This window comes from Balaenoptera ricei, chromosome 12 (genome assembly GCF_028023285.1).
Source record: "Balaenoptera ricei isolate mBalRic1 chromosome 12, mBalRic1.hap2, whole genome shotgun sequence".
NCBI classification, from domain to species: Eukaryota; Metazoa; Chordata; class Mammalia; order Artiodactyla; family Balaenopteridae; genus Balaenoptera; species Balaenoptera ricei.
Genome location: NC_082650.1, coordinates 83,365,290 through 83,386,403, shown reverse-complemented (window position 1 = coordinate 83,386,403; position 21,114 = coordinate 83,365,290).

The window sequence follows — 21,114 nt, the reverse complement described above, 5'->3', positions numbered from 1 at the left end:
GTCACAAATCCTGTAGCAGAACTCAAAACTTTATTTTTCAACAAGGTCAACCTGTAGAAAAAATTTGTTATCAGACTATTAATTTTAATTATTTTCTTCTCTGCTCCTTTTATCGTATCTTCTTGACTCTTTATTTAGGTTCTTCCCGTTTTATCTGAGTTTCTCAGTACCTATAATTTTCTGCTCCTTGTTCATAGTGGTCAGGCAGGTCATTCTGCACCCCACCTAGGATGCCAAATAGCATATAAAAGTTTTCTCTGACTTCCAAGAAAATCATTTAGAGCAGCATGCTACAAATGGTATTCTTTTTCCACTCTCCTATTGTATTTCTATTGGCTCTGTGTACGTTTTGTATTGTCTACTTAGCCTCAAATAAGGAGAGCCCTATGAAGACCTGATGTTTCCAAAAGACCTGGGAAATAGCAGGTCCTTGGCCCTGCTTATCCTCTGATTGGGTGTTGGTCAAAATTCCATCCATCAAAATTCTGCAGAGGAGCATGATAACACGTGCAGTTTCTAATCCAATTCCCAGTGTCTTTGAGGCTAAACTGCGATGAGATTATCTTCATATCCCACTCCCTAGATATCTGATATTCCTAACAGACTGTGTGCATTTATGAGCCACAGCATCCACTGAAACCAGGACTCTTCCTATTTCTACCCTGTTCGCCTCAGTTTTAAATGTCATCACCACTCATTCTCTCCCTGCTTCCTAAACTGTGAGAGCTAAGACCACTTGTGTCCACAGAACTTAACTATCAGAATGGAGGAATCCGGCCATGTGTGTCAACATGACTTTATTTATTCCAGGACATTATTAAAGGAAGAGAGGGATGCAAGCCAGTAAATAATTTCACTGCTGGCTTCAGTAAATTCCTACAAACCAATGTATTTTTTTTAATCTAAGCAAACAGCTTGCTTAGTAAGACTCCCTCAAGATCGTAGTTCCACTGCATTCACTAATGCTAAACTATTATGTCATGAACTTTGCTCAGTCCAAATACATATGCTCCCCGCCCCGAACAACTAGCTTTAAGCCACTTTAGCCGGGATACTAACACCCTATAAATATCCTTCCCAGACCTTCCTCTTCTGAGACACTTCTAAGATGACAAAAGTAGTGTTCTCCTTTATTGCATTAGGTCTAATCAATACAGATTTGACCGATCACCAGAATTTTTGGTAGTCTTCTGGAGAGTTGACATCTTCGGGAGATACTTGTCCTAATGAGCTTGCATTTTATTAATATGGAGAAAAAAATGGGGAGTAGAAGAATAGTATCATGCTCTTCCAAAAGCATGGGTAGAAGAATCCCTTGCCTCATTTCCTAACTGATTCACCACCTGGGTCTAAATCTAGACTAGTAAATAAAGGAGATGTCTTCCATTACTTCAGGTATGTGAGGTTTGTTTTGTTACATTAGGCAAAATACAGCTAGGTTAGTTGCATTGTTGTCAGTCCAGATATTGGCAAACTTATTATCTTGGGATTTCTCCAAGAATCTGCAGTAGGTTGTCTCTAAGACTTACAGTTAGGCTGTGATTTGATTTTTACTATATTTTTATTTTTTTAACTATTTGAGAAGAAGTTGGAAGATATTCCATAAAGAGTTTTTAGGCAGATGTTGTTTTAAACCATAAGTTTGTACTCCTTTTCAAAATGAAATATCTGTGCTTCATTCAAATTGGCCATTCATTTGTTTTTTTCTTTTCTTCTTTAAACTAATATTTACAGAGTATCTACCCTAGGCCAAGCCTTGGGAAAGGAGTTAGAGGTTTGCCTTCCCCACTCTCAAGGATAATGTATTAGAGCAGTCCTATACAAGACAGCTTTTATCTACCTACCATTTATGTGAACACAGATTTTCTCCTTGAGAAGAAAAAGGTATTACATAATGAAAAACGGGGTTGAATGGTAGAGGGGAACAGAAGGTATTAAAAAAAATCCCAACTATTTAAGGTAGGAAAAAGGTTCTCTCCTTAAAATTGGTTTCGAAAAGGCCACATTTCCAAGTCTTATTTTCTCATGTTTTCTCTAGAATAGTCTTATAACTGGTCACTTCCATAAACACCTGAGAAAAGTTGTTATGTGTCTCAGGCTAGAAGCTGACACTGACTTCACTCCACTTCCTTCCATGCACCTCCATGCCGGAAGGCAGCCCAGCCCATAAAAAATATGATGAAGAACTAGTGTTCTGTATGCTTGTTGGAGATGATTTTCAAATAAATTCAGTAATCATATCCTCAAGTCCACTTACACAAGGCTATATTATGAGTCTTACTGAAGTGAAAGTGACTTCAAAGAATTTCTAATAATGTGTTAGCTTTCCCAACTTATGTTTGACCGATTTCCAGAGTTGATGTTAGGAGCCTAAATCCACTGTTAACTAGCAGTTAAAAAAAAAAGAGAGAAGGTAACGTTAGGCAGGATTTTGACTCAGAATTAACACAAAAAAAGTAGAATATATAAAGATACAGTGGGTGACCTCTCCAGTGTGGAATGAACTTTTGTCTTAATTTTTCCAGGACAATCTCTAGTTCAAATGTTTTGCTCTGTCATCACATGAAAACTATTCAAAATAGTTAGTTTCAAGTCAGAAATTATGGTCTAAGTTCCTATATTGTATAATTTCTACAGAGTGCAATCCACTACATAGAACTCTACCTCCCATACTACTGATTGATTGGAATTCCACAGAAAGTTTCACAGTTGATTTACTCAGTGATCTTTGGTATAAATAGTCCTGGTAGCGCTAACACAACGTGGATGCATTTTTCATCTCTTCCTGAATGCAAGTTTTTAAAAAGGGGGGTGGAGGGAACATATAAGGGTGCATGACAGTCTGGGAATTTGTATTAGAGAATACTAGGATAGTGCCCAGATATGGAGATTAAAAATATAAAAACACATATTTTGTGTCCTCAGAATTTGCCTAGATTTGGCCCTGCATACAGTGCCTTCTCTTCTCATGCACATTAAGAGTTCCATATCAGTTATATTCTCACTTTGACTCCACCCACTATGCATATCTATAGCTATTAAGTGGGGAATGTTGTTCTCCTTTCCCTGAATACAGAAGGGAAAAAGAGATTTTCATGGTAATCTAACACCAAAGTGATTGTGAGGAAAGGAAGGTATTTTTCTACCACTAGAAATTACTCAACTCTATCCCAGCTTTAGGGATGTTTACTGAGGCCAAATTCCACAAGTTAAACCTCAGTCTTTGCATCCAGCATAAAAGCCTCTGTAGGCCAGCCAGTTCTAAGGCTATCTTGGTATTAAGGTTCAAAACAGTTTGCTCAAAGTAGGCCTGAGGAGTTCTTAAAAACCCAACCTCTGAAATTTGACCTGGAGGTGAATCTGGAATTCCTAGTCCATTTCAGTGTCAAACTATCCTCTGAAATGAAAGAGACGAAAGGATTTGACACCTTGTCAGTTCATATCATTCACGTGCACATTTAAACAGAAGGCAGGATTTCTTAAGAGGCATCATTAAGATGCTAGTGAAGAGGTTATAAAATTCCCATTGGCAAAGAATCTGTGTGGGCAGAAGTGAGAGTCTGCCTTGGGGTAGGGAATGGCCCTCCGAAAGTCCCCTCCGAACCAAGACATTTCACGACCTACCATTGGACGCAAGCTGTACTGAGATCGTTGTGCTGCTCACGGTCATAAACACGTCTATTACGTGTGCGTGCTTTTATTTAATGGAACTAGAAACACCATAATGGACAAAGGAGAACAAGGTTAATACAATCCCCCACCACCACCACCACCGTGAAGAGTGATAATGATGCAGAGGACAAAGGAAGCCGGAAGCAAAGGAAGTAACCAATCAGGAAAGGAACAGTAACCGAAACAGATGAGCAAGTGACTTGTAAACAAACGCTTCATAATGAATGCTCCAAAGCTGATGTGATAAGCAAATCCTATTAATTTTTGTATTACACAGAAATGTGGCAATAGGCTGACCAAGGGCAGGGAGGAACCAGAGTCTGAGAGGAAGGCACAGATCTGATGTGGAAATAGGAAGAGATGCTATCTGGTATCAACCTGCAAAATCTTCACAGGTACAGCATCGAGCTTTCAACATGCGGATGTTGGTGTGAGCCAATTTGCGACCTCTCAAAATAAGAAATTCTTGGAAGCAGAGGGAAGAGACTGGTTATGAAAGAGGTGGAGGAATTTTAGTAGCCAAAGAAAAGGCTTTCTGCAACTTGGAATTCCCTTCAGGTTAAGCTGGCATGCCAAAAACGTATTCATTCCAAGGTCTTTTCAAAGAAGTCTGCAAGTGAAATAAAAACACCTGTCATGACTGTGGCAAACTCCTCTGGACAATTTGGCAAAAAGTGATCCCCTTGCTCTGTGGTGAAGAGTGCACCCAGGTCCACGCTGTAATTACTGAGCAATCTGTTGGATGGAAGGCAGAGCCTATACGTACCTTCCTTCCAAAGACTGAGACTGGCCTGGCACCTAAATTGCACTATTAAATTCTGCAGCCCGGAGCATTCCTCTCTCTTTAAAAGCATGAGAATGTCTTTTCTATTTGTACAACCTAGTTGGGAAGTCTGGCTACAGCAGACGGTGCAGGACCAGCCTCATGACCTCCACCCCTGTGCCTTCCACAAAGGCATGGACCCCATGCGTGAAGCCTACAGAGTACAGAGTACACCAGTGAAGTCTACAGCTGGCTCTCAGGCTCTTCCTGGGCAAATTCAAAAAGGTAAACAAAATTAGTCTCTTTCTACCACTTCCATGAGGTAACAGCTGCCTCAGTCGCTCAAGGCCAAAATTTTATGGCCCAATGGACCTGGCAGCTTCCATTATTCCAGACCATTGCACCTCCTTCCCCTAAAATCATCATAAAATTCACATCAACTGGCTGCAAGTCCATAAGTAAGTTAATCAGCTTGCCAAGCCTTGGATCGCCTCATTTTTTTAAAATGCTCATTGGTTTTATGCATTCTATATTCTAGGTAAGCTTTCATGTGATGAATGGTATCTACAGCTCTATCGGTATTTGTAATTGCAAGCCACAGAAACCTACTGAGAAAAAAATTTAAGGAATTTATTAAAAGGACCTAGCTCATAGGATCTTAAGATGGCTGCAGAACCAGGAATGGAAGCTACACAGCCAGAGCAATACCTCATATCACAGCACAGAACTACTCTGCTGGTGAAGACACATAGCCAACACTGGGCCTAAGCTCACCCCGCTGATAACACCGAAACTAGATAGCAGTGCCCAGCAAACTCACTCCTTCCACACCCTTCACCAGAATGGATTCCACGTGACCCCTTACTCTTCCTGTCACTAGATTCTTGAACAATTATAAACTGTTTTTATTATCCTAATTTTACTTATATATGGTCATTAGAAATAAAAGTAAATTTATTTTCAAATAATCTACAATTCAGATTTTCTTATGAGTCACATGGGCTTTCTCCCCTATAATTTATACCAAATTAATTACTTTTACTTATAATCGAGTAAATGTGGTTACCATCAAGAAAGAATTAGACAACTTACCATGAATAAGCCCACAGCATCTATAAAATGTCAGGGAAGGCAGAAAGATAGGAAAGGTTTGAGTTTTTAAAAATCAGTGCTTGAATCATTATCACCTCAATTCAAAATTTTGAAAGAAAACATGAAGCAGTTGATCTAAAAAAATTAGTTTACATATATCCATATGCATCCATGAAAAATTATATTTTGGGAAATATTCAATGATATGATAAAATGCTTAGATTTCTTGTTAAATGAGAAAAGCAGGTGTCACAATAGTGTGACTACTGTGATCTTAATTTAGTGTGTGTGCTCGTACACACACACACACACACACACACATCCATGCATACAGACTGCAGGAATATATTCCAAAATTCTTAACGTTTTTATTTTTAAAAACTTAATGTAATTTTATCTCACGATATGTCATCTCTCATCTTAAAGTGGTTGCCTATTGGGAAGTAAGAGTATGTCATCCTCCTGGGTTTAGTTTGACAATCAAATGCTTTTGGTGATCAAACTCTCCTCAAGTTATTAAATCAAGTATTGGAAAATTGAAAACTATCTGCCGCCCACTCTTAACACTCTTTCTTTTTGTATTCAATTTTAAATTAAAATGTATCCAACTATAACCCTAATAAAGTTCTGGACCTATGGCACTCAGATGTGAGGTAATATGGCTACTACGAAAAAGAATTCCAATCTTTACTCCTGTCTCATAACAGTAAAAAGAAATACAGTTCATAACATCCAGCAACACTTTTCATGGGCCCCATTCCCAGTGACCACGCAACCTACACTCCTCAGACTTTTGTTCCATAGCCCCCAACTCTTCATTTTTCCTTCACTGCCCTTGATTTTACCTCTCTTTTTTCTGATATCTCTCTTTTATTACAGCAGGATTTGATGCTATTTATTTAGGAGGTAAAGAAGGACCAAAGGGAGGTTGTTGCTTGTGTAATTTGGAAGAATCTGATGACATTTACTGAAATAGGAAACGAGGAAAAAAAGAGAAAATAGATAATATTGAGTACTTACGATTGTTGAAATCTTGTGCAGTTTTTCTTGATGAATTATCTTACTTGATATTTACCACGAACCAGTGAAAGGGATACTATTATAACCCTCATTTTATAGATAAGTAAACTAAGGCTTCGAGAAGCTAAATTACATGTGCAAGGTCACAAAATTAACACATAGATGAGTTGTCATTTGAAAGTCAACAGAGCACATGATCTTCAATACTTACCCTCCTTGAGGGAGAATGTATAATAACTTCAATTTTAGACCCTTGGAGGAAGAGGTATCCATGGACCCATGGATCAACCAAATGAACATTTCTCGTTGGAATTTAGATAAACAGATCCAACTCTCAAGAGATGCGAGTATTAGGTAATTAGAATGAAATTTTTGAAGAATGTCATAAACCACTTAAGAATTTTAAACTGATACGTGGACTCTGGTTTTCTTCTAGCATTAATAAGCTGTGAGACTCATAAGTAAATGAGAGCATGGGACAATACATATGATTTTCAAGGTCCTTCTCTTTGACAATTTATATTTGTAAGATTCACACACACACAAAAAGAGTTACATTTCAAGAATAAAAGAGATTTAGTTTTCTATAAAGTAAAATCACAGATAAACATATTCAACCTGCAAGGACTCTTAAAGTTTCCTAGTGAATCTCCAATAGTGGGATTTACACAAGAGAAGGAAGAGAGGAAATCAATAGAAAGCATAAATCTTCTCTTTCCCAAATAACAAATTCTGCCTCAGCTTTCAAAAATTGATTCTTATGGTTTCAAATATCCTGTAGGTAGTACTGGAGATGAAATTAAAACAAATGTATTTAGTCATTTGAAAAGATGGCTATCATAATGTTTCAACTTGTCTATTAGTGTCTATGATTCATTCTGTCTCCAGATTAAACAAAAGTCACCATGTGTAGAAGCTTGTCAATGAAATAAGAGGGGGGATAACTAGAAAGAACTAGAAATAGTAAGAGGGGAAAAAACTGGAAGAATCTGAAACAAAATAAGATTAGGGTAGATGATTTTTTCATCCATAAAGAATGATTCTATGATCTTTATGGTACATGAAGCTTTCTTAGGGTAGAATTTACATACTACAAAATTCACCCAATTTAAGTATACAGGTCATTGATTGTATTTCATGGGTTGACAGAGTTTTGGAGAATTCTCACTGCCCTAAAAAGTTTTCTCAGCCCATTTTCTCCCATTCCAGCCCAAGTCAACCACTGCTTTGATTTCTGCCTTTTCTAAGAATTTTACATAACTGGAATTATACACTATACAATCTTTATGTCTGGTTTCTTTCTCTGAATATAATTTTTGAGATCCATGCATGCTATAGTATATATCAAATGGTTTGTTCCTCTTTATTGCTGAATACTATTGCATTGTATGGATAGATGACATTTTGCTTAACCATTCATTAGTTGATGGATGCTTGGATTTTTTTCCAGTTTTTGGCTGTTGTGAATAATGTTGCTCTGAACATTCATATTCCAAGCCTTTGTATAGACATATATTTTCAAGTCTCTTTCAAGATTTCTTGGAGAGGAACTGTTATATGATTCCAGGATTCTAACAGCAAAATCTAAATTGAAAAGTGATTAAAGCAAAGATATTTTCAAAACATGGAATCAAAGAATGAAAAGTAGACAAATTTCTCTCCCAACCTGCCATGCTCATTTCAGGAAAGCCCATTGTTTGTTTTTACATTTTCAGTTCTCTCTCTGGTGGTCAGCCCAGCAAAACTACTGCACCTCACTGGCTAGATCCATCTGTCTATCTTATGGCCTTCTCTTTGCCATTTAGAAAACAAAAGAAAGCAAGAAATCCAACCTCATCACCTCTAACTCTTCTTCCCCTGACACACCTTCCCACTAGAAATTCATGGAATTTGGACTTCTTTTAAGTAAGAGGAGACTAGTCAGCTCCTTATGAATTGGGAAGGACTTAATAAAACTGTACCTAAATTTCTCTGACAGTTTTCTCTCTGACTACTTTGCTGCTGTCTCTGCCTCTCTTCATCCTGCAAATATCCATATTTTCTGGGGAATCAATTTCTTGACTTCTCTTCTTGCTCTGTGCCTCCCCTCTTCACGTACCCAGGACTTTCACATCTGTATTCCCTGACCTCCTATCCTACCCCAAGACTTACATTTGCAGTTTCCTTCTCAGCCTCCTCCTCGGTCACCTGCTGTAGCTCACCATTTCACAGACCTGCTTCCCCTACTCTGTTCCTCATTTTAGGAACTAGGATCACCTCTCACCCAAGCCTGCAGCATAAAGGTCATCCTTGACTCCTACTCCTCCCTTTACTCTTTTCTCCTATATAATCAAATACCATTTCTGTGAATTCTGCCTCCTAAAGTACGTGTCTGACACTCCCCTCCACTCTAAATGCGGTACCTTGGTTGTGGCCCTTCTCTGCTCTCACCGGGACCACCCACTCACCCTTTGTGCAGCCTACCTGTTCTATCCTCTCTACTGATTCCAGGGTGATTTTTATAAAATGAAAGTCTCATCATGTCTCTACCCATTTGAAAATCCATCAATGGCACTCCATCACTTTCAGAATTATGGCCAGCATTTTAAGCATGGCTTCCATGCTTTGTATTATCTGGTCATTGCTTATCTCTCATTTCATATCTGGAGAATCCACCACAGAGAGAAAAACCACATAATGTGCAGTTCCTCAAAAATACAAAGGATGTTTCTCACATCTCATGCATATCTTTGCACATGCACTTCTCTCTGCCTGGTGTGCTCATCTTTGCTGTTTCCCATCTTCACGTTGCAAACTCAACTCCAGGAGGTTTCCCCTGTATCCGCAGAATGCCCATAGAATGTGTCCTTCTTTTGTGCTTCCAGTATCTTTCCCATACCTTGTAATGACAACCTTCATTCTGTGTTGTAGTTTTACTTAGTTTTCTGACTCCCCCACTTGAGTAAGAGCCTCTTTGAGGCCATGGACAGTAAAATGTTAAGAACACAGATTGCTTGGGTTTGAATCTTGGCTCTGCCTCTTATTAACTCCATGATCTGGGCAAGATCATTTAAACTACCAATGCCTCGATTTTCTCATTGGCAAAATGGGGGAAATAATAGCATCTGCTGCATAGGATTATTGGGCAAATGAAATTAGTTAACCCATCGAAGACACCTTGAAGGTTGATACTCTTCATCATATCCTTATCACCACCTCTACAAATCCAGTTTCTAGCTAAGCACACAGCACATCAGATGCACTGTTCATGGAAGAATTCGTAAACTAACAATCTTTATGGAAGTGATGGCTGGAACAAGAGGACGTAATTTTGCCTTCCCCCACCCCAAAGGCTACAAAGTCAGAAGTACATAGAGCCCGTGAAGTCCTGAAAGGTACCCATGGTTAGTAGGGGTGATACAGTGTCACAAGGGCAGAGGAACAGACTGTTTCAAAATAAAGATGATGAGGTTTGGCATGTTTGAGAGAGGTCCAGGAGACAGAAACCTGAACCAAGCCATTTGGATCTGGGCACTTTCAGTGGAATGGGCTTGATGACAGTCACGCTGCTGGAGGTGGGGAGGGTGAGTGAGTGGTGAGGAAATCAGGACACAGGGGCAGACCAGCTCAAGAGATATGACAGTGCACAGGAGAGGAAAAAAAGTAGGATGGAGGTTAAGGGGAGAAAGAGAATGCTTATGAGGTAGTTTCCTAACCACACTAGTTTATTAGTTTTCCCCTTTGAGGGGATAAATGTTACCTTAACCAGAGGAAAGACTTGCTTCTTACCTTGCGACCAACTTCTTTATTTGCTAATCATCAGTGTCTGGCCAAGAATAAAAATGGTGACAAATCCTATGGGAATGTCTGACTTTTATTTTTATATTTTTACTTTGTGTATTGCTCCATTTACTGAAAGAAATTCATTGTCCCACAATTCTTGCCACATTTTAAAGTTGAAGAGATAAACATGAGAGAGAAGAGCAAGGATATCACCTGCTTGCTGAAGCTTGCAAGGAATGAATTAAATGTTTGAGTCAGAGATATTCATCAAGACATTAGTCAATTTTACATAGCTCATCAAGAGACATTTTAAGTTCAAAATTTCCAAGTGAACTAATCTTATTACCAAAGTAAATACTAAATTTTTAACTTTAAAATGGTATGTTTCTCCTAATTAACATATTAAATCAAACTTCATGTAGCCACTGTAAAAATTATAAAATATTAAAAAAAACCCCAAAATCTCCTGTAATCCTACCACCTAGAAAAAAGTACTATTGACACTTTAATATATTTCCAAACAGCTTTTTCTCCCTATACATATGTGTGTGCACACACACACAAGAAAATTCTTACAAAATTTACAGCATACTCTATATAAATTTTCTCTACGGCCATGTCTCACTCAATATCATATCAGGACATTCCATGTCTTGAAAATTACTTGAAAACATAATTTATAATAACAATATAATATTCTACTTATTTTATTTGATAATCTTATTTTTGTTGGAGAGCTCTTTTCAATTTATTTGCCACTATGAATAGTGAGGCAAAAGTTCTACTAGTTTATCAGCATTTGACTCTAAGTCTTATAATTTCTTAAGAATGTTTTCCTAGAATAATTACAATGTTAAAATGGTCCTCACCAGACAGCACACATTGCTGTATAATTTTCCAGGAGTTAATAACAATTGACATTTCTACCACTGACATGGGATGGGGCCAGTCTCCTTGTGCATACCCTTGCCAGCATTCCTAGTAGCATTTTCCAGATGATATGTGACATAGGAATCCAATTTTTATTGCATTTTCACTTACCAATGAATCTGAACCTTTTTAGAATCCATTATAGCACATTTGCATTTCCTATTTTATAGGAAAAAAAACCATTATTTGACCATTATTTTATTGAAGCCTTGTTGTTTTTCTTAATAACATTCCTTGTAAGAAAGATATTAATCCTTTGACTACATTTATTTGCCTTTTAATTTTGATGGTACATTCTTACATAGCTAAAATTTTGTACAGTTAAACTTTGTACATCAGAATGTTAATGTAGTTTAAATATTTGGCACTTCTTCATGGCTTTTATTCTTAGAAAGACTTCCCTAATCTAAATCACATGAGTTTTATTCATATTTTTCTTTTAAAATGGTTTTATATTTTATGTTTAAATCTTTAATCCATCTGGAGTTTACTTTGGAATATATGACAAGGTAAAGTTTTATCTTTGTAGTTTCCAAATATTACCTAATCATCACAACACAATCTCATTAACTTTTAATCCAACATTGCCTTCTACTACTGATTTTTGGGGCCACTTTTATAGGTAATAGACAAATTTTTCTGCCTACTAAGATCTGTTTTATATTTTCCATTTTGTCCGTTGATCTGTTTATTGATTCTGGTGCTAGTAAAGTAATATTTTGATGGCTAGCTTTAGAGTATGTTTTGGTGCCTCATAGGACATTAATGGCTTTTTATTGTTTTAAATCTAGAGCTTCTGGTGCTTTGCTTTCCCGTGGACATAATCTATCCCAATACTGAATTGTCAAACCATCTGTAGGAAATACAAGTCTTTGATCCCAAGTGGTGCCATCAGACTTTTCTAAGTGACCTCTTGGTTCTTAGTAAGCATTCTTTCTCTGGTGATAAGGTCACGGTGAGCCCAGATATCTTCCTTATAGGGGTAGTTAAAGAACAAACCACCCTGGACTAGGAAAGTATCATGTCAAGCACACTGCTTCCCAACCTATATGAGGAAAAGATGTGAATGACTAATTTTTAAAAAAGAGGATCTAAGTTTTCAATAAAAATTAAACCAAACAGGTTTCTTTTTAGTTTTTCAGCCCTTCCATCATAAACCTTAATTGAATAAGAAAACTATTTCTTTCTCTTCATCAAACTATCTAACAAAATATATTCAGTTAATTAGTCCTGTGAAAATAAGAAGGTGGAGAGTGTTTATACTATTATTTTTAACTTGACTAATAAAGTTCCCTCCTTTAGTATAGAGAGCACAAAATAGTGATTCCTACTTATTTCTCAAGTTGATACTCACAAATGGAACCAAGTTGATACTCACAAATTGTGTTTAAGAAGAAGTTCCTTCCTGGAAATAAGATGAAACAAAATGGCTATTTATTGAAAATGCACAGATCTATCAGGTTGGTGACCATCCAGAGGAGGGGACTCAAGCAATTTCAACAACAAAAGAAAGGTTGCATTTCTTTAATCACAATAACATTAACAAATGCTCTTCTGGATATCACATAACTCCATGCTTAGACCTTGCCAAGTCAATTGTTTAAATTCATTGGCTAGTGCACAATTAAAATTTTTTCTTCCCTTAAATTAATCCAGTCCAAACATATCAGTTGCTAATCCTGTATGTGCAATCTAAATGTCAGCTTTCTCACCAACTTAGTAAAGGGCTTTCTTGTAAGGAAAATTTAAGAATTCATTTTCCAAAGAGACTGTTTCCATCTAAAAAGAGACTGTTTCCATCTGATTAACTCTGAAAATAACCCTGTGTTTGAAAGGAGGAAGCAAAGATTTTGGTTTTTTTGAGAGGTTTGTGGTCTCTCTGTTTTAAGGTACTCTAATAAAGAATCCTAAGACATAAATTATAAAATAAAAATGTGATAGTATTTAATTGAATCCAAAAAGCTTCCTTTCATTTTATTTGCAAAGAATTGGAAGAAAATTAGTTCTGTTTATTATAAAAAAAAAAGTAAGTAAGTAAGCTTACAGAAGATTAAACTCCCTCTCATGATCCAATTTGCAAGTCTTATAACACAAGAGACCTTGAAGCCATATTTAACATTTCTTTGTCTCTGTGTTTAATGCCTTAGATTAATCAGTCCACAACTTCAAAGCCAATGTCACTGACCAAAACATCTGGGAAATCAATAGTGATTTGGAATGTATTTGGATTGACCTTGACTTTTACTTAATAACAAAATGTCCTATAGTTTCTTCTCAAATAGCATTCAGGCTGAAGGTTTAAATAGGAACTTACAAGAGATTTATGGTGACCTGAAAAATATAAGTATTGTATAGCACAGGACATGTATAATGAATAATCAAATATTAGAATGAGTTGAACTCCCAGTAGGGTACAGATGTTAAATAAAGGACTATCTGGTGGCCAGAGCCTCAAATAACAAGGAAACAACGGGAAAACAGGCAACAATGGATGTGTGTATGTATGTATGTTGGGAGCAGGGCAAAGGTAGGAATGAAGGAAGGGAAGAGTATGCTAATATTTTTTAAAAACTGATTAACATATACTCATAAACATACAATAAAAGTTAATTTTTTCTTAGGGTAGTCAGTGATTGTTTAGTTCCACAATTAGTCCTTACAACAATCCTGGAAATTAGATATTCTCCTCAAAGCAAGCATCGTTGATGTTCAATTTAATGGCCAAACATTATTTAGCATTTACTCTATGTGAAGCTATCTGCTAAGTACCACCTCTCCAAGGGATAATGCACCAAATGCTCTGCAGTATTCCAGTATTTAGTACCCCATGGCTTAAAATAAATACAACAATCTTTTCTATTTATCTTTCCTAATCAAGCATTGTGTTGACTTTTATACAGCCACAGATATTGAAGTAAAATCTTTACAGATTCATTTCCTATATTTTATCTTAAAATTCAAAACCTACAATATTTAACACAAAGAGATTCTATTTCCTAAATGTATTGTTATACTTAATGCGCTAAAATGAAGAGAGCACGCTCCTGGGTTGCACCAAGTAGGTCTGCCCCAACTCTGACTGCTCGTCAAAAGATAAAGTAAGACTTCCTGTGAGCTATACGGTAATATCACCCAAACCACTATGATATTTATAGTTTCTGGCATTCAATCAAAACTTATCAGTATTCTCAATAAATAGGATCAGAGAATAAACAGACTAAAAAAATTCACAGGTGATCCAGATTTTTGAATTCTCAATCATGGACTTAAAAATAATTGTGATTAATATTTTTAAGAGGTGAAAAAAAGAAAAGAGATGAAAATGGAGCATTTAGTCACAAAAATTGAAATTTATAAGAAAAAAATTGAAATTCTGGAACTTAACAATAACTAAATTAGGAACACAGTAAACGAATTTAACTTGTAGAACATAGCTGGAGAAGAAACAAGTGAACTAGAAGACAGATCAGTAGAATATTTACAAACTTAAAAACACAGAGGAAAAAAATAGAAAATACAGAATAGAATGTAAAACATATGGGCCATAGTGAATATGTCTGCATATGTATAATTTGAGCCTTGGGTAAGAGAGAGAGAGAGAATGAAGCAGAAATAATATCTAAAGAGTAATAATCCTTATCTAGACTGACTAGGTAAAAAAGAGAGCAGATTCAAATTACTAAAATAATGAATGAAAGAAGGAAATTACTATAGACATTCAGAAAAAAAGTATAAGGGAATATTAAGAACAAGTGTACAACAAATTAGATAACAGATGAAATGTAAGAGTTTCTAGAAATATATAATTACCAATAATGACTGAGGAATAAATAGAAAAGCTGAATAGACCTATAATAAGTAGAGAGACTCCATTAATAATTTTAAAACTCTCCCAGACCCTAATAGTTTCCTTGGTAAATTCTACCAAACATTTAAAGAAGAATTAATACCATTCTTCACAAACACTTTGTATGAAACAGAAGAGAAAGGAACAATTCCCAGCTCATTTGCATGAAAACAATGTATTAACCTGTGCCAAAACCAGTCAGAGCTATAACAAGGAAAAACAAAACAAAACACTACAAACCAATAGCTCTTATGAATATATGGAAACATCCTATCAAACTGAATCCAGCAAACCATAAAAAGATTATACACTGTAATCAAGTGGGATTTATTCCAAGAATTCAAGGTAGGTGTAATATTCAAAATCCAATTACTGTGAAGAAGGTGTGACCAAGATGGCAGTAGGAAGACCCTGAGCTCACCTCCTCCAGTGGGAACACCAAAATTACTACTATTTACAGAGCAAATTTCTTTTTCTTTTTTTTTAACATCTTTATTGGAGTATAATTGCTTTACAATGTTGTGTTAGTTTCTGCTGTATAACAAAGTGAATCAGCTATACATATACATATATCCCCATATCCCCTCCCTCCTGTGTCTCCTTCCCACCCTCCTTATCCCATCCCTCTAGGAGGTCACAAAGCACCGAGCTGATCTCCCTGTGCTATGCGGCTGCTTCCCACTAGCTATCTATTTTACATTTGGTAGTGTATATATGTCCATGCCACTCTCTCACTTCATCCCAGCTTATCTTTCCCCCTCCCCATGTCCTCAAGTCCATTCTCTATGTCTGCCTCTTTATTCCTGTCCTGCCCCTAGGTTCTTCAGAACCTTTTTTTTTTTTTTAGATTCCATATATATGTGTTAGCATACGGTATTTGTTTTTCTCTTTCTGACTTACTTCACTCTGTATGACAGACTCTAGGTCCAGCCACCTCACTACAAATAACTCAATTTCATTTCTTTTTATGGTTGAGTAATATTCCACTGTATATATGTGCCACATCTTCTTTATCCATTCATCTGTCAGTGGACACTTAGGTTGCTTCCATGTCCTGGCTATTGTAAATAGTGCTGCAATGAACATTGTGGTACATGTCTCTTTTTGAATTATGGTTTTCTCAGGGTATATGCCCACTAATGGGATTACAGAGCAAATTTCTATGAGAAGAACTGAAGATTAGCTAAAGTGTTAGTCTTTACAACTAAAGTTATAAAGAAGGGGTACAAGAGAGGAGGCATGGTATAGGCAAGACACACACCCTTGATAAGTGACCCAAAACAGAAGATGATCACCATTGCAGAGGTTCTCCCCAAAGAGTGAGAGGTCCAAACCTCACATCAGGGTCCCCAGCCCAGGTCCCCATCTTCTGCACTGGGAAGATGAGCCTCCAGAACTTCTTGCTTTGAAGATCTGTGGGACTTGCATACAAGAAAGCTTGAGGGCTGTGGGAAACAGACTCCACTCTTAAAGGGCACACACAAAATCTCATACCTTCCAAGACTCAGCACAGAGACAATAATTTGAAAGGAGTCTGGATGAGACCCACTCGCTGATCTTGGAGAGCCTACCAGAAAAGCAAGAGGCCACTAGGACTCCCGCTGAAGACACAGACACTGGCAGCCATTTGGGGGAGCTTGTTTTACTACAAGGACACTAGTGCTTGTAAGCAACATTCTGGAGTCCTACCTCTAGTCTATTAGTGCCAGGGGCTTACTGCCTCCCAGCAGACCTGCCTCAGCCTTGGGCCTAACAGCACATGCAGCGAGTTGCTCCAAGAACTGGCCTTGACCATCAGCAGGACATAACCACTGCATGAGACAGTGCCTGACAGCCAAACTGGGCCAGGGTCTAGCCCCACCTACCAGTGTGCCCACAGTAGTCAGCCCCAGCACTACACCCCCGAGAGGGGGCATCCCTAGAGCAATAGCTCTGATGACCAGAGGGTAGTATATTTCTGAGTCCCATAGGACATCTCCCACATAAGGCAGTGTCACTAAGATTGGAAAACAAAACCAACCTACCTAATACGTAGAAATAAACACAGAGACTGAGTCAGATTGAAGAGACAGATGAATATTTTCCATGAGAATATCCTATGAACTAGTAATTCTACACCCTCAGTATAATGCCCCTCAGAAATACATGTTTATGTGCATCAAAAATCATGTACGAAAATGTGAAGAGTAGCATTATTAAAAACAGGCAAATACTGGGGAAAAAATCCAATGTCCATCGACAGGAGAACAGATAAATAAAATATGGGATATCCATACGATGGAATACCACTCAGCAATGAGAAAAATCAGCACAGTAACATCGATGAATCTATAAAACATAAAAAAGCACATGCTCTGTGTCTCCATTTAATAAAACCTCCAAAACAAATAAGACTAATCAATGCTGTTACATATCAGAATAGTGGTTAACTCATTGGAAGTAGACAAAAGGGAGGCTGCAGTGGTTAACATCTTGATACAGGAAGTAATTATATGGATATATGTACCATGTGAAAATTCAGCTATATTCTAAAAAACTGTACACTTTTATTTCTGTGTGTTATGCTTCAATCAAAAGTTAAAAAATGCCAGCATGGTGGTTATTTGCAATGATACATTATTCACTTCACGATTTTACAAATATAAGATTTCCAATGGTCCTTGCAAACCCTTAAGTGGTACTCCTATGTTAACCCTTTGTTATCAAGCTTACAAGTGGCCCTTGAATGGTCTGAGATGGTTAGATCTTGACCTCTACTTCAAATGCCTGCTTGAGGGTAAAATGCCCAGTAAACTCCTCTTCATCTTCTTCAGGGATCAGATTCAGCCCTGCTCAAGGTTTTTTGTTTTTTTTTTTTTAAGATAGTAGTCATCTTTTCTTTTTAAATTTTATTTTTTTATGTATTTATTTTTGGCTGTGTTGGGTCTTCGTTTCTGTGCGAGGGCTTTCTCTAGTTGTGGCGAGTGGGGGCCACTCTTCATCGCAGTGCGTGGGCCTCTCACTGTCACGGCCTCTCTTGTTGCGGAGCACAGGCTCCAGACGCACGGGCTCAGTAGTTGTGGCTCACGGGCCCAGTTGCTCCGCGGCATGTGGGATCTTCCCAGACCAGGGCTCGAACCCGTGTCCCCTGCATTGGCAGGCGGATTCTCAACCACTGCGCCACCAGGGAAGCCCTCAAGGTATTTTTATTTCAAAAATATCTAAAGTGTGACTTTCCTTAACCTTCTGATGTAAAATCTATTAATCTTGATTACACTCCATTACAGGGGAAAAGAAATCATCTTTCTGAGTAAAACTGCGAAATAGGGCTCTGTATTTACGTACATGGTCTTTAGGAGGATACAGGATGTCGGTGGGTATCACTAACGCTCACTGCACATGGATGTGGCTGATATTCATGCCAAGATAAGTTATTGTTCACTCTCCACAGGATTTATGTTCCGTCTGCCACAGATAGGGTGTTTCCTCACACCCCAGGGCTGTGCGTGTAAACGCAGGCGCCTGTAATCTCTCCACATGTAGACCCTTTATTTGGGTCTTCCATTGGAATTATTTTCTCCACACCCAAATTCATACTGGGAGGAGAAAAAAAAAGGGGAGAGAGAGAGAGAGAGAAAGAGAGGTCCACGGTTCGTAGGACTATCTTTGTAGTTAATCAGGTGTGTTGTACAGGCAGGCACGAGGGGCCACACCAAATCCATTTTTTCTGCCTCAGATAATCTCCCTCCTTTTGTGGTTGGGTATAATATATATTACCATCATCAAGCTTGTTTGTTTTGGCTGCAGAAAACAAGTTCACACTCACTTGACACACATTCACTTGACATTTTCTGGCTGGGGCTCCATCTCACAGCCGATGTGTGTAGCATCAGAGGCTGATAAACCTACCAAACAGGTTTGGAGGTGGGGACCGTGCTCTGGGCATCTTCTGGTCCCCTAGTCCAATCCCAGGCCTGCTTCCACGCCTGAAATCGGGCTAGAATAATAACATCAACCACAAGGGTTTCCTGTAAGACATCACTGATGTGTGGCTAAACACAAAGATAAAAACCTTCAGTTTGAACAACTCTGAGAATCAATCATTCAACATTATTTAACCAGACTGCTCTGCTGCAAATTGGAAGTATAAAATGGTTTCAATTTAATAAGCCTTTGAATATGTTTATTATAGATATTGCGGTCAAGGCCAGAAGTTCCTTTAAAACATCAGGTCACATCTCTCCTCTGCTCAAAGTCCTCACTCGAGTGAAAGCCAGTCCTCACCGTGGCTGCAGGCCAGTGAGATGTGCCTGGGCCCTCCTCACTTCCTAACCTCCCCACCCAGGCCCCAGATGTTCCCACCTCAGCTGCTGACACCAGCCATTCTCTATGCCTGTCGTGCTCTCCCCATATAGCCTCTCCATGCTTTTACTTAGTTGTCACCTCTATGAGGCCTTATTCAAAGTTTCAACACCTACCCTTACCCTACACTCCCGATTCCCCCTTATCCTCTGTGATTTTATCTTTTCTTATAGCAATTGTTACCTCCAAAAGATATCTAATTTACTTATTTACGTAAGTTGTTTTTTGTTGTTCCCTCCCCTCCAAAATGTGAGTCCCGTGAAGGCAGGGATTGCTGTTTGATTTATCCTCAACACCAGAATAGGGCCTTCGCCATGATGGTTGTGCAATAAATATTTTTGAATAAATGAATTACTGAAATACAAACATCTCCTCTGAATTCGGAAACCTGACAGTTGCTAGAATAGTAGCACCAAGTTTCAAAGCTATTTCCCCCACTTCCCAGTGGATTGAGTCACAGGGACCCTGGCAAGTAGAGCCAGATTTGCAGACTCTGGGACTCAAGCTCTAGACAGGATATAGAAATTTGGGGAAAACAGTAGGAACTAGTCTTTGTTGAATGCCTTACAAATTACAAAACACTTTCTCATTGGACCCTCAAAGGAACCTTTTGAAGAATACAATATTATCCTTATTTTTAAATAAAGAACTAAGAATCATATATTCTAATTTAATTTTCCAAAGTCTCTTTGTGACCAAGTAACAGAGTCAGGACTTGAAAATGGGTTTTCATCCAGTTCTTGGTTTTTCTGTCATCCCCAGCCTCTCCTATAACAATAATACACATCCTGGGGAATAGACCAGAGATACATACATTTAATAAAGATATTTTTTAAATCACACACAGAGTTTGGTAAAGGACAGTCAAGCACTTCCAAAAAATTACATCAATAAACTGAGCCTTGTAGCCTTGTGATAGAACCACGAGACATAACTCTGTCACCTTCCAAGTTGCACAGCGGTGAAAAATAATGTCAGTATTCTTATCAGACATGTAAGGCCCCTTAATGGCAAATCTGACTGATATCTGTAATAATTTTTTAAAGCAGGTTAAGTGCTAACAACCATGACAGTTCTAGAAACTGCCCAGAACTTAGCTCTATGGATCATTTAATATAGGAAAAATTATTTTTTTATATATAATAAATATAATACCTTTCATTATTTCACCACTTTACAAAAGAGGGAAATTCTGGTGCTGATAATTTAAGCACATACCTGGGATTATTGAGTTTAAACAAAAAAGTCATTTGCTGAAGTAACAGGTTAAGGCCTCTTATCTTTTACCTTACTTGAATTCAACATCTGTTTATTGGGCACTTGGAGAAAAAAACAAGCATCACAGAGGAGCTTGAAAGCTAAGAGGAGGAATAAAATAATTACAAGCATCATAATAATGAAAAGCAGCACACAGTGCTACGGAGAGATACAAGGTCGTATGAGGGTTCCAATACTAAAGAGATCATATCTGGTTGAGATATTTAGAAAATGTAAAGGGATTGGACTTACTCTCCTGCCTAAGACTAACAAAATACCCAAACAAAATATCTGAAACCACGGGGGCTTCCCTGGTGGCGCAGTGGTTGAGAATCTGCCTGCCGGTGCAGGGGACACGGGTTCGAGCCCTGATCTGGGAAGATCCCACATGCCGCGGAGCAACTGGGCCCGTGAGCCACAGCTACTGAGC